The sequence below is a fragment of the Micrasema longulum genome, unplaced genomic scaffold (genome assembly GCF_059751315.1).
Source record: "Micrasema longulum isolate JH-2025_06_02 unplaced genomic scaffold, ASM5975131v1 h1tg001778l, whole genome shotgun sequence".
Taxonomy (NCBI): Eukaryota; Metazoa; Arthropoda; class Insecta; order Trichoptera; family Brachycentridae; genus Micrasema; species Micrasema longulum.
In genome coordinates this window covers 88,873-104,460 of record NW_028278953.1, presented here as the reverse complement: position 1 = coordinate 104,460, position 15,588 = coordinate 88,873, and the positions used below count along the sequence as shown (strand labels likewise).

General features: G+C 32.5%; 1 protein-coding gene across 2 annotated transcripts in view; it reads right to left on the bottom strand.

Annotated features, from left to right (window-relative positions):
* Positions 1 to 12,571, bottom strand: part of Drat (Death resistor Adh domain containing target) — a 38,032-nt gene extending 25,461 nt beyond the window's left edge. For both annotated transcript variants that reach the window (XR_015824393.1, XM_088237742.1), the window contains exon 1: positions 12,374 to 12,571. The gene's annotated coding sequence lies outside the window, so the exon portion shown is untranslated. The remainder of the gene's footprint in view (positions 1 to 12,373) is intronic.
* Between the last annotated feature and the right edge of the window lie 3,017 nt (positions 12,572 to 15,588).

Genomic DNA, 15,588 nt, shown 5'->3' with positions numbered 1-15,588 from the left:
CATGCAGATGCCTGGACTTATATATTACCTTCTCTAAATTGTTCTTCATGTCTGTTGTAATATATTGATTTTAACAGCTCCCTAGGGAGTTGTCTACAAAAATTTGGACAAACTCAAAATATTATTCTGTATGTAATGTGGAAATGTTTGTATTTTTTGCATTTGTTTACATGTTTACACCACGCACGCCAAGTAATGATAGCCAAATAATTATGAACGCAATAGATTTTCGAAAAGTGAGAGATTTTCGCACGGTGAACACCCGCCCAGTAAGGGACAGATTTCGACAAATATATTTTTATATTCTTTATTATGGTTGCGCCCATCCCATGTTGACTTCACAGTGAATCGATATATTACTGGTTACCCCCCACCCCCGTCGAATTCGTTATAGTACGATTTTTTTTAATCCGCCATTTTTCGTGCTATTCGGGCTGTACGGGGAATGTAAAATGGAGAAATATAGATGCGCGGATCGACAGCGAGGTTGGGATATACAGTGCATGCGTGAGACCCATCGTGACGTATGCCGCGGAAGCGCGGGCTGGCTCTGCTCGTACCGCAGAGCTACCCAGAACGGCTGAAACGAAGGACTTAAGGCTGTAGTCTGGTAAAACGAACGCAAAATTAGGAAATCATACGATTTTGCCGTTTTAAAACGAACGTTTTTTTTCAATCCCGCAATAATAAAAAAAATAAAAACAAATAAATTAGATAAAAACAATATTTTTTAACGGTATTTCAGTTAAAAAATATACTTAAAGGTTTAATGTAACTAAAATATAATTACTTTTAGACCGGTATATTACGCCATTTCTAATTTAGACTAAACTTAGGTATCTGGGATCTCGATAAAGACTAAGTATTGGAACTACCTTCAGACCAGGATTACCGAAAACGATTAGGGCTGGTCTGAAGGTCATAAAGAAGTCAATAAGATATTGTTTTAAATTGAATATTACAACCAGAGTTATCTTCTTTTTTCAAACAAAGATAATACAATTCTATAAAAAAAGGTTTCAACTTAGGTATTTCAATTTAAAAAAAATTAAAGTATTACTGAAAGCATAATTTTAAGTAAAAATAAAGGAAAATGTCACAAAAATGTATGTGATTTAAAATGCTTGTTTTTCTTTTCAAAACAAAAAAATAAAATTTAGCCGCGGCCTCTTTCATGTATAATTTATTATCTTCAAATTAGTACAACAACTTTTAGTTCAATACTTATACCCGTATGCAGAGACAAAACTTAAGGTGAGGAAAGTACATTCTATTGTCTTCACCTTCAGGTTATTCTCCGCATTTAAGATTAGAATGTACTTTCCTCACCTTAAATTTTGTCTCTTCATACGGGTATTAGTCTAAATTGAGATCCTAGATACCTAAGTTTAGTCTAAATTTGAAATGGCGTAATCTGCCGGTCTAAAAGTAATTATATTTTAGTTACATAAAACTTTTAAGTATATTTTTAACAAATATACCTTTAAAAAAAATATTGTTTTTATCTAATTTATGTTTTTTTTTTTTTTTTTTTATTGCGCGATTTAAAAAAAAAACATTCGTTTTAAAATGGCAAAATCGTATGATTTCCTAATTTTGCGTTGGTTTTACCAGACAACAGCCTTAAGGTCATTACTGGAAAAACGCTCCGAGACCAAGAATAGAGGATATCGTGCGATGGAGCATATCCAGACGAAAATACTAGAAGGATCATGTGGGCAGGATGAGCAATGACAGGCTTGTGTACACTGCAGCCAATGAAATCCCATCTGGACAATGCAACGTCCGCCTGGAAGACCACCCGAGAGATGGAGGTACAGTTGGACCTCATCATCATTTAAGGAGAACAACTAGTTTTCTGTAACACAAATCTTAGCATCTCTTAAAATACGAAGAAGAAGAAGCCGGTTTTCATCGTTTATAGTTGACGTGAACAAAATAGTCTCATTTTAGATAGGAAAAAAAAGGACGACAATTTTCGCAGAAGAAACTGCTTCAGGATTTAAAACCAGGGCCATGATTACAATAGAAAGTTAATAGAGTTATCTTCGACTGTTTATAAAGAAAAACCGATATTTGTGTACGAAAATGAGTATATTTGCATGAACGATTTAGAAGAAAAAAAAATATGCATATTCTGCTTTTCATATAGAATACTTAATTTTACGTTGTAGATAAAATTGAAGATAAATGTTAACTTCCCATTGTAATCGGGGCCCTGAAACGATTGTTTAACACTTCTTTGGCTGGAAAAAATAAATAAAAATAAATGTAAAAAATAATATTGAAGTCATAATTGAAGATTTTAGTCGTCCGGAAATGATGATATAAGTACAATATATTCATAAACACGATTAACATAGATACATTTAGTGGAGAAGAGATCTAGGAAAATCTGGAATATCTATCCCAAAGAATTCCAAGAGTTGTGACAAATTGACTAATCTACACATTCTAAATATTGGGGCATAAAAACAAAGGTTGCTCTTAGAAGATTTAATAAATAGCAGATCATAATGAAAAAAAACAAAAAAAGTATATACGTCTACACTACCAGGAATCGAGCCCGGGACCCCAAGCACGGTAGGCAAATGCATTAACGACTGCACTGCGAGGCGGACTTATCTCCACTCGATTTTATTTTTTAGAATTTTTACCTGATAGTAGTCATTGAGTCAAAAGCACTGGATTCTAGTTCTATTTCACACACATAATTGTTATCTCCATTTATCGTTCAGGCGGAACACGGGTAAAACAATAGTACAGCAGTAAGTAATCTTTATTTCATAATCTCTATGTGTATTCTCTATAACAATGAGATTATATTTTACTAGGTACCATAGCGTAATAATTTATTTTATCGACGTAGTGGATTACTTCTAGAACTTCATCAATGACATTATATATCAGATTTGGGTCACTTTTTTTTTCATTGTCGGCCTCGTGGTGTAGTGGTCAATGCGTTTGCCTGCCATGCAAGAGGTTTCGTGTACGATTCCCGACATGGTTGACATGTTTTTTTATATTTTTAAATGTGTTTTTACACTAGTATATGTCTAAAGCATAAGACTGATCTTCTTTCGCTAATGCAACAATAATGATTAAGATACACTGCGATTGGTGTACCAATACAGTGCCCTATGCACCATTAAGTGCGAAAAGAGAATGATGATGTTTTTTTCAAATAAACATTTTCGGTATTATGATTTACCCAAATATTTCAACTTTAGCGACATTATCAGTTAGTAAATGACTGCAATTAAATAGGAATCAAGTTAGCAATGGAAGAGCAGGGTTCGAGCCGCGGACCTATTTTATAGGTGTCATAAACCTAAATCCTGATATAATAATCATCAGTTTTAACACATAACAGAGAGGGAGAGCCTTTGAGGAAAGGAAATGTGGAAATCTAGGCATTTACAGGTCTTGTGACCTGTCTTTGCCTTGTTTAGGTAGCCACTGTGTAGTGTGTAACATTCACCACTTTGCCTATGTTTGAACATCCATATGTCCTTCTCTAAAATGTACTCCATCTCTGTTGTTATTTGTTGATCTTAAAAACTCCTTAGGGGGTGAAATCCAGTCTTTTGCATACATACATTTGGACAAACTCAAAATACCGTAACTAAACAAACTGGTCCAAGTAGTAGAAAAAATGGAAAATTGTTTTCAGGCGTTGCCTGGTTGGTACCTTGATAAAGAAGCTTGTGTAGCTTTGAAATCCGTCGGTAGAAAAAATGAAAAATATTTGGTTGAAAAAAAAGTTTTTTTTATATTTGTAAATGTATTATTACATTCATTTTACAAAAGTTGTTTTTATTTATTTTATTATATTGATTGGGGAAAATATCAGCCTGGAAAAACATTATTTAATTTATTTATTCATTCAAAATTACTCTAGTTTAAATATGAATGAACTTATTAAGGCTTTTTAGGCTATGCCCGTGTCAAGCCATAATAATTAACAAAAAAAAAATATATGGTAAAATTAATTAGATTAAATTATAATGACATGTGATGCAATAGAATAACAATCTAGAAAAAAAAGTACAAGTAATAAATAATAAAATTCCGAAGAATACAATGCAAAAAAGATAATCAGAAATAATTTTTAAAATATAAATTATACAAATTAAGATTCACACATAATCAAATATACAAAATAATGGTATCATTAAAATCAACAAAATAATAGTCAAATATAGTAGTATTAAAAAAAAATATATTGTGTCATAGAAATCAACGGAAAAAGAATGTATATATCAAAACATAATTGAAATGATAATTGAGATATGTTTTCTAGAAACACACTCAATACTATAGTAAGAAATGTAAAAAATAGGAATAATAAATAATATGCCAAATAATAGTACATCCAAAATTAAATAATACATAATGAATTAATTAATGTAACATAAAACGGATGAGTGTCTTATGATATTAAGTTTCTTTTTACTGAGAGTCGGCTTAACCTGAGTTCACAAATGGTTTCTAAAGATTCACAACTTTTTGAATTTTAATGTACGTAGTTATCATGATAAAAAATGATGATGAGTTATCATTTGTACATATATCAAATCATTTTAATTTTTGTCACTCTCACAAATGACTTTTTTTTTTAAATTTGTCCACGCATGTTAAAAATGACGTTATTGTTTTATGATGTGTTGTACCGTATTTTTTATTTAAAAATACATTTGAATAAAAAAAATAAACCGCATGGGATGAAACTACTTAAAATTATTATAGTTATTTAATTTATAAACCATATGAATCGGGTTGTGGTCCCGGGGCTAGTGTTGCGGTCTCACGGATCAGAGGTCCGAGGTTCGAATTCCACTCTACCCTAACTAGATTTCCATTTTCTAATAGTGAGTTATTTACAACTCGTTGATAATGGCTTCAAAATTCGAAATATTTGGGTAAATAATAAGAACGCAAATATTTCCTTTTCTTATGAAATTGTAACTCATTGATCGATATATAACCATGAAAATATTTTAACCCCTTTTTATTTTACGCACATGATACGTTTTGTTAACTATGAGAGAAATTCTATACCCGGCTGTCCGGCTTAGGAGCTCGCCGAATATCGGTATTCGGCCAATATCCGTTTCATCACTAAAAAAAAATAATTTTGGGAATAAAAAAGAAGACTAGATTTATCAAAAGGATTATTAGGGACTCGTTACACTGGTACTTAATGACGCTACGAATGTTTGCTAAGTTCATTTGAATGCAAAGGCGTGAAATTATTTGTTGAATAAACAGGTGATCAATTTAATCGGCCATCAAGGACGATAATTTGTTTATAGAAACAACACCTTATATTGAGATACGCGTCATGCGTCATACGTTGGGAATATTGAACAGTAGAAGATTATATTTTTATCATCAATTATGCACCTATCTGAAAGCGCTATTTGTGATATGATATCGGTAACACAGGTAACAGTATGTGATTTATAAATCAGAGTTATCGTGCTTTTTATCTACAAACAGTTAACATACAAACGCTAAAAAACAAACAAATTCTACGTAACAAAATATCAAAATTCAAAATACTTTTCTTGGGGTATTTGCATGTGTTGCTTGCAAATCAATCCCAAGATTGAACTAGATGACAGCTTCACCGTCATCATCAACTTTCCGCACCAAGTGATGCGTAGGGCACTGTATTGGTATACCAAATACAGCATGATTCGAACAACTGTTGTATGAAGAAAAGATGATAAGTCTTACGCTTCAGGTGCTAGTTCAGGAACGCGCCAACCACTTCATAATGATAACTTACCTACGTTATCATCTCAACTTAAGTATGTGCGAGGTTATGAGATTTTTTCGCCTGGAAAATCCAATCATATACGATGCAATATTATCATCTGTGTCTAGTATACGAGATTTAGGTATTAAACTTGACACTAAACTTTCTTTTACATTTCATATTAATCATGTTATCAATAAATGCTTAAAACTCCTCGGATTTATTAACAGAAGCACAACTGACTTCAAAAATATCAATACTCTTAAAACTCTCTTATGTTCCCTAGTTCACCCGCACCTAGAGTATTCCTTTGTTATCTGGTCTCCATATTATGATGTTCATATAAAAAAAATATTGAATCAGTTCATCATCGATTTTTAAGAAAGATAGGCTTGAGGTTGGGTTTATCCAGAGATATATTTTTATTTTAAAAAATATGTATATATATTTGCGTTCTTATGATTTACCTAAATATTTTATTTTGAGCGCCATTTTCAACGAGTTGTAAATAACTCGCTATTAGGAAATGGGAATCAAGTTGGGGTAGAGTGGGATTCGAACCTAGGACCTTTGAGCCGTAAGTCCGAGACACTAGCCACGGGACCACAACCCGATTCGATACTGAGTTAGAAACTAGCTTAAATATATCTTTACTTTAAGACCGTCGAAATAAATCCGACCTATTTAAAATTCTCAACTCGCTCTTTAATGCGTCTGAACTACTGAGATAAATAAAATTAAAGATCCCAACTAGAAACCCCAGACAAAACTTACTCTTTCATACCGATAACCATAGAACTAACTATGGTTTTCATTCCCCTATGCCCAGAATTCTTAGGTCTGCCAACAAACATACCAGTCTTGATTTCTTTGATAACAAGTTGTCTTCTTTCATACGATCACTGAATCAAATTCAATTATAAATACCTCTCTCCCGCTTCCACTCCCACCAAGTCTATTATATACCATTGTGTCTTTCTACTTTCTTTTATAATAATTTTCTATGCATAAATATGTCCTTTAAAATTCCCATTGGGCGTATACATAAATATATATAAATAAATGTGTTAAAATAAGTTTTTGGTCAATCGATGTTAATTTTGGTGATATTTTTTTACTGTACCTATTAGAAGAAACTTATGGACTCGGGATAAGAATGGGAGTAGAAGAGGTAAATGTGCTATCTTGGGTTCGATTCCCGCCATGATTTATATGAAAGATTTATTAAATTTTATTTTTTTACACCAAAATATTTCATAGTCCCTGGAATGATACCTTAAGCGTAAGACTGATCATCTTATCTTCATATAACAAAAAATGATCAAGATACGCTGCGATTGGTGTACCAATGCAGTATCCTATGCACCATTAGGTGCCGAAAAGGAATGCTGATGATGATGAAATGTGTTATCAAGAATAGGCTTTCGAAAGCGTCTGGTAATTTCAAATATCCGCATGCTTAGAAGCGAACGTGAAAAAAGAAAGAAGAAAAAATATATACCAACCAAATGTTTAAAAACCAACTGGTCCAAGAAAAAGTTTGAAAATTGGAAAAAAAAATTCAGGCGTTGCCTATTATGTTGAATAATTCAATCGGGTTAATCTTTTAACAACAATAAAGGTTTTGGTCATTTAACTTCACTTAAACCAACAGATAGAAGAATTGAAGAAATATGGATGTTAAAACATAGGCAAAACGGTGAATGTAACACAGCGTGTAAAGTGGCCACTTAACCAGCCCATGACAGGTCATAAACCCTGAAAATGCCTAGACTTTCATATTCCCTACCTGAAATGTTCTCCATCCTTGTTGTAATGTGTTAATCCTAATGACTCCAGGGGGTGAAATGCAGTATTTTGTCTACAAACATTTTGACAAACTCAAAATATTGTAACACATGCGCGGTAGGGGTTGGGAAGTATGAGACCGCCGCAAAGGGAAGAGGGTTCTATTCTTCTACACAACTCTGTAGCTATCAGTCTTTTCACTTACAAACGACACAACACAGCATGATTGAATTTAAATCGTCTGTTGCGTACTAAGCTAAGTCTACGGAGTAACTTTTGGCGAAAACGTAAAACTACTCATTTATGAGTAGTTACGTCGGCTTCAGTTTGATGCGCGTACGCGGTTTCTGGGCTATTATAATGTCACAACATTTATGATTTAACATTCTGCCCTGCAACTTATTCAACTATGTCGACAGTGGAAAGTCAAACCCAACGTTAACTAACGTAATCCATTTTTTTTGTAATTTCTACTAGAAAAACATAGTATCTTACCGATATTAAAACAGTCATTTACAATAAATACTAAAAAGGCGAATTGGGGCAAATTCACCAAACACTAAAAATATCATTTTTCAAAATGAACACCAGAGCGAAGCGTGCGAGGTCGCTATTTGACAGACGAATTTACCCAAATCTTGCAAGCTCGCGCAGATTCGAGGTACATAGGTATCCGAAATCAACACCTGCCGTGTTGTGTACGACGATGCTTTTCTCGTCTGTTGATGCTTTCCCCTCTTTTAGTTTACATGGAATACAACTGATCATCATTCACACATAAGTTCGCCAATCATAATCGCCCGATAAAAAAAACAAATATTTCACAGTACGGGAGATAGGCAATGGTCACAAAAAAAATTAAAGCGCGGATTTAAAACGTAATGCCGTCAAAATATAATTTAAAAAGTTTAGGCTTAGTTAAATAGACAGTAGGTAGGTATTTAAAGTATTACAAAAAACAGTAAACTTCCTTATTTGTAATTTTTTTATTTGGAGCACTAATTTTGTGGTTATTCATTGTAATAAAATAAAAACAACTTTATTTTTAACCCCTTATTTTTTTTCCTACCGACCGGTTTCAAAGTTATTTAAGATTATTTTGATAAAGAAGCTTGTATAGCTTGTATATACTTGAATCAGTGCACCATATAAAATATTTGGGAATAATTATTAATTTAAATGGACAGAACACAAGGAATATATAACACAAAAAATTAAAAAACTTTCCCGTATCTTCAAGTCGATACGTTTAACATCTTATCCCTAATTAAACTCAAACAACTATCATTATTTCATGTAACTCAATTACTTATGGCATAATAGGATGGGGAGGCACTAATAAATCAATATTAAAACCGCTCGAATCTGCTCAAAAAACAATCATTGAAATAATTTTTAAAAAGCCCTTCAGGTACCCCAGCGCCAAGTTATTTGAGGAATTTGAGATCTTAGATATGAGACAATTATATATTTTTAGAATAATAATGTTTGTAAAAGCAAATTATTCTACCAAATCCCAAAAGGAACACCCACACTAGTAGAAGTCAAACTAGAGGATGGGTCATGGGGTCTACCACAAACTCTGAATTCGGGCAAAGAAATTTCAGGTTTCTGGGCCCCAAAATACTTAATATGTTACCTAAACATTGCAAAACCATGACCCGAATTCAATTAAATAAATTCGTAAAAAAATGGTTACTGGGTTATAAAGAAAAATCGGAAAGTTTACTCAAAAACATTTTTGAATAATAAATGGTAAAAATTAATATTTTTCTATTTATTTTTTATTAATAAATTTCATAAAATGTACATATTTTTTTAAAAATTCTATACATATCTACTTTTACACATATAAGTAAATGTTATCACTATAACTCTCCAAAAAAGAGACTAATTCTAATTCTGTATAACTATATAATAAATTAAGTAGGTTGTAATGATATTGTTTATTTCGCCTAAAACTGTCTGCCTTAAAACAGGTTGTACCTAGTTAGGCAGACTGGACATGATCCAGAGAAATCTATTACCCAAGTGTGTATGTAGTAGATAAAGAAACTGTTAATTTTGTTAATAAACCATGATAATTATTATTATTATTTTAGCTTTGAAACCGGTCGGCAGAAAAAATAAGTGGTTAAAAACAAAGTAGTTTTTTAAAAAAATTAATTATTTCCTTATTTGTATTAGCTTGGTACGAATTACAATGTCACAAAAACGATTGACTTGGATGAGAATTTTCGTAGTTTTTTTTTCAATAAATTATTTACGCTCCTCGCTATTTGCACCGATTGATGTAAATATTACATTTTTGGGAAATATTTAACAAATTGCAAATAAATTGTGGTCAAAGGAATCGGGGAAGGGGAATCTTCGTGGTAGATCAGGGGTTCGAATTCCAAACCTTTGATACGTGAGTCCGCAACAACAGGTCAAAAAATAATACAAATCAAACATAAGAAGTGAAAAAAAAGCAGTATTAAACGTTGAACGACAAACTAAGTAGGAAATAAATTAATAAAAACATATTAATTAGTGAACATTGTAATAAACTGAGCATACATCAGAACAATAATTGTTATAGCCATTGTCTTGTGGACGATATTAATATATATATTTAGGTTTTAGTTATCCGTACAAAATGATAATTTTATCGCCCATTATTATTTAGAGATTAACAACACTTATTGTAAATCGTTCCAACATTTATATCGTGTTGAAAAATATAATATACATCGAATAAACAAATAGAAAAGAGTGATAGTGATAATAAATACTAAACCGAATCAATATTGTTGATTATAATATGATTATTTATAGTATATACATGTATGCAACAAGATTAATTAATAATTGTGTGCGTAAGCATAGTTATTTTTCCTACTAATATAAAATAAAAATACAAAAATTAACGTCAACAAATAAATATAAAAATAAGGGAAACAAAAAAATGTTTTTAAAAAAAAAAAAAATATGAATAATAATAATGTTTATTTTCTACAAGAAAAAAATTTCTACGGTCGAAAACATTTATTTTCTATTTTAATACATTTTTTAATAGTTAAATGATTTCTCAGAAATACGTACATACTTAGTTAAATTATATACATCTCGTACATACTGTCTGCCTAACTAGGTGAAACGTGTTTTAAGGCAGACATATTTTTATCCGGGATAAATGATTTACCAAAACCAAACAAGTGGTCAGATGGTACCGACGACTTATGAAAAACATTCCATAGTATGAATGAATTGGAGCCTTTGGCATTGTATTTCGTATTAACTATATTTAAATTAAATAAAGCATTTTAAACTAAAAAGGTGACAAGTGACAGCCCTATTTAATTTATTGTTAAAAAATTAAAAAGTGAAAAAAACGAGGAAAACTTCCGTATAAAATTGAAAAACATTTGAAGTGATGATAAATTGAAGATATTTAGCCGACTTTTGTGCTGACGACAATACAAAAAAATATTTTTTTGGTATGTTATATATCGAGGTTTTACGGACAGAATGCATTAAGTCATTAAAACAAGTTGCGGGATAATCACCTTTAAAGCTTTTTTATTCTTTCAATGCATTATTTCTCCCACAATTATCTTCTTTTTTTTTAAGCTTTAAAATAGTAATCTTTATTTAAGGATAGCATAAATTTTGAAATCAACATCTTACACACTAAATTTAAAAATATTTGATTTTGTCGTCAGCATAAAAGTCGTCCAAATATTTTCAAATCATCATCACATCGAATATTTGAAATGAAAAAAAATTAACTGAAATAAAATAAATCGTTAATATTTCTATGAATTAATTTTCATTAGCGAATTAACATATTGAATAGCGAGTAAGTTTTTATAAAGCAGATTCTTCTTTGATAGGAATATTGTGGTCAGGGTGGAAATGCGTAAAAAAAATGTAAAAAATCGCAGGTGTACTTGTAACATAAATTGCTTCACATACAACAGTCTAATATACAAATAACATTGTACTAAATAAAGTCACGCCTGAAAAACTAATTTTGTTAAACTAATGAGGTCTGCTTTAAAGTTTTCAGGACGTCATTTTACAGTGACCTCAAATGTGTCTTGTGCGCTGTTTCAACTAAATAAATGCGCGACATTACCGAACGAAACAAAACAAAGGCATAGTTATGCTACTTACGAAAATGACAAATATAAAAATAGGATTCACTCATCCTCGGGAAAACTTTTGGAAGAAGAAAAATTAAAACCAACAACTGGAAACCAAATACGAATACCTAGCGCATTTTCACACAAAGAGAACAATTTAAAATCAACCTCGATATTAATTTTTCATAATATATTTTACAACAGAAAATAATTTTCCAGTTACATAATAGTAAAAATAAACGAAATATCTTGATAATTTTAATGTTGGTTATGCCAGGATTCTCGGGAAAATTCTCCATCCGATTTTCGGGACTTTTCCACGGGATTTTCTCTACTGAACTGTTTGTCCTCTCTGAGCATCCGAAGGTCGTTCGCCACTCGGGTGTTCTATTAACCAGCTAACGAGGCGGGATCGCGGACAGAGGACAATATTCACGCGCACGACGTCGAATTGAGAACGACGGACCCGAAATAATGCGAAAATCACAATATTACGGCGGAATTGTCGACACAAAGAACAAAACCATAAGTGAAAATCCGCGAGATTCGCTTTGAGAAATTATGTAATCGGTGCAGAAAATCTGATGAAGATGATTATTTTGACGCAAACAGGTAAATCCATACAAAAAATGACTAAAATAGCTAGCAAGAAATAAAGGAATAGTAAATTGACAGATAATAACAAAGGACTTACCTCGGTTTATCGCTCTTTGACTGGGAACAACGCTCACACAAGCCACCAAACGGCGATAAATATCAATTTGAACACTTAAATACCGCGATATTTCGATGGGAACGCCTGTTATTAAGAATAACAAACAATGTTTATATTCAAACTGGCGAAAGTGTTAACTTCGCTGACGTCCTACACCGAACACAATAATTTCAAACTGACTTCGGAAAAGATCGAAGTGAACATTGAACGGTGGCGCACGAATTATTATTATTGCAAGCTTAGTGTTTTAGTCGCTAGGAGTGCTAATACTGCGCCTGCGCACTGCGCAGTGAATACTAATAAATATAAATTACTACTTTTGGGTGTTTTTCCCAATAATGCATATTATTATTGCGATTTATATTATACGAGTTGAACCCGGCAATGCTTTGCTATTGCTAGATTTGAGTTCTTACTAAATAGATTTAATGAACACAATCGAAAGTTTGATATCAATCATCGCATTTAGTCCAAATTAGATATGTACGTTTACATTGTTATTTTTGTGTTTCGGTTTAGATAAATTGTGAGAACAGAGAATTTTGATAAATAGGTGATCAAACATTGTTTTCCTGTCACTGTCTTGCAGATGCCTCCCGATACTGTGTAAAAAAGACAACTGCATGTCAGACCTTTTGTTAGAATTGACAAAATTGATGTTTTGTGAACCGTTTTTCGCACCTCAAAACTGAACCGATTTTGTTATTTTTTTAGACAGAGTATCAAAATAAATTTTTCTGTGTCGGTATGTTTTGCGTATTTAAAAAAAGTTATATTTGTATATCGTGCGCCGTGCGCCCGAAGACAGCAGATAAAACTGTGTTGTTTTACGGATTCGGATAGTTCTAGTTCCCATAATAAACCATTTTTTTTTAAATGAAACAATATCAACAAAAACATTTTTTTTGTTTCATTTTTTTGTAATCACCAATGGAATGGATAGTCTTTAAATATATAATTCCAAAGAGTTGGTAAAAAACGCCTTCGGAGTCGACAATAACATTTTGTGGAGTTTTACAGCAAAGGCATAAACTAATAGTGACCGACCGAAGTTTCGGTTTCAACCTAAAACTGGCCGAAACTTGGGCTCAACCGAAACAGATGTTCGGCTGTATTCAAGTGCATCATGTGACACTGACACGTACCTCTTAAGTTCTCGTGGGTTCTTAGATCTTTCATATTTATATTTTTGTAATTGATTTATAGTTAACGAGCCGAACCCGGCAATGCTTTGCTATTGCTAGATTTGAGTTCTTGCCAAATAGATCAAATGAACACAATCAAAAGTATGATATCAATTATTGTATTTAGTCCAAATTTCATTTGTTTCGGTTTAGATAAATTGTGAGGACAGAGAATTATGATAAATAGGTGATTAAACATTATTTTCCCGTCACTGTCTCGCAGTTGCCTCCCTGATACTGTGCGAAAAAGACAACTGCATGTCAGACCTTTGGTCAGAATAGACAAAATCGACGTTTCACTGTATCGTTTTCCGCACCTCGAAACTGAACCATTTTTGTTATTTTTTTTGGACAGAGTATCAGAATAAAATTTTCTAAATCGGTATGTTTTGTGTTTTTCAAAAATAGTTATATTTGTATACCATGCGCCGTGCGCCCGAAGACAGCAGATAAAACTGTATTTTTTACGGGTTATAGATAGTTCTAGTTCCCATGGTAAACTTTTTTTTTAAAACGAGGCAAAGGGACATGCCAACGGTAAATATCTATAATGTTTATAAAAAGAGCTCTGCGCTGGTTTGAACATGTAGAGCGAATGGACAACAAAATAATGGCTAAAAATATTTAAAATTCGAATGTTCATGGATGCAGAAATAGAGGAAGTCCGAGAAAGACATGGCATGATCAAATCCAACAAATACTCGAAGATGGACACGGTAAAAGTCGGAATAATCGGCGCGCGTGCGTGAGAAGATCTATAGAGGAAGCGAGTTCTGAATACAATGATAAAGTGATGTGGCGTTCTATTCTGTTTGCCTACCCTTACGGGGAAACCGCGTGATAGTTTGTTTTTGTTGTTATTGTAAAAAAAACATTTCTCTAGTGCCATAATTCAGATAGAAAATACGTGAATACGTTTGTATGAAAAAAGTCGAATCGCGTTTCCTCTTAAGATTAAACATAAATAACTTAAACATATTACCACAGAGACGAAGAACATTTTAGATAAGGTAATATAGAAGTACAGGGCTTATGACATGTGTCATTGGCTGGTTTATGTGGCCACTTTACAAACTGTGTTACATTCACCATTCATGAACATCTATATTCCAGTTGAATCCAGTCCTTGTCTACAAAAATTTGGACAAACTCAAAATATTGCTGATAAATAACTTTACTTACAAAACTTTACTGAAAAATCTTTAGTAAAACCTTAGAGTATAATATACTCTAAGAGTAAAACTGTTCGGATAAAGCTAACTTTTCATTCTTAAGTAGGTACCTAGGTACTTATTTATGATTGAATTCCAAAACATAAAATTATTTATTTTCAAATACATAATTTTTTAGCAAATGTCGAACTCTGCTCAGGGGTGCACTTTAATTAGGAGTGCGATTTTCAAAACCGTATCGCATGTCCGTTGATATTATTTTAGTATAACCAAAAATCCAGTAAAAAGAAATAAATGGGTAGAAATTATAAGGAATTCAATGAAATAATCTGATTGGGATCCATAAAAAAACTAATGTTGTTTGTAAACATTAAAAAAAAAACTTTTTTATACAAAAAAATAACATCCATCCGTTTTTTTTAATACACACTCTCGGCGAATGCAACCCCAGTGATGGATAAAAAGAACAATTTTGCCACTAACTTTTTTTGTACTTTATAAGTTGGAAAATAGATTTAGTGACCAACGTGGAGGTGCTGAGACGAGCCAGTGCCGAAAAAGAACTACTGTCCTCAATAAAACAGAGAAAACTCGCATATCTGGGGCATATCATGAGCGGAAGCAAATATGCGCTTCTACAGCTGATCATGATGGGGAAGATCGAGGGAAAGCGTGGAGTTGAAAGGCGAAAAATATCCTGGCTGAGAAACATCCGCGACTGGACGGGAGGCGCTGTTCCAGTTGACACAGGACCGGAATGCCCACTCTAGAGTGATCGCCAACGTCGGGGGGATCTGATATGGACGAAAGAAGAAATAAATTGAACATTTTAGGGGCT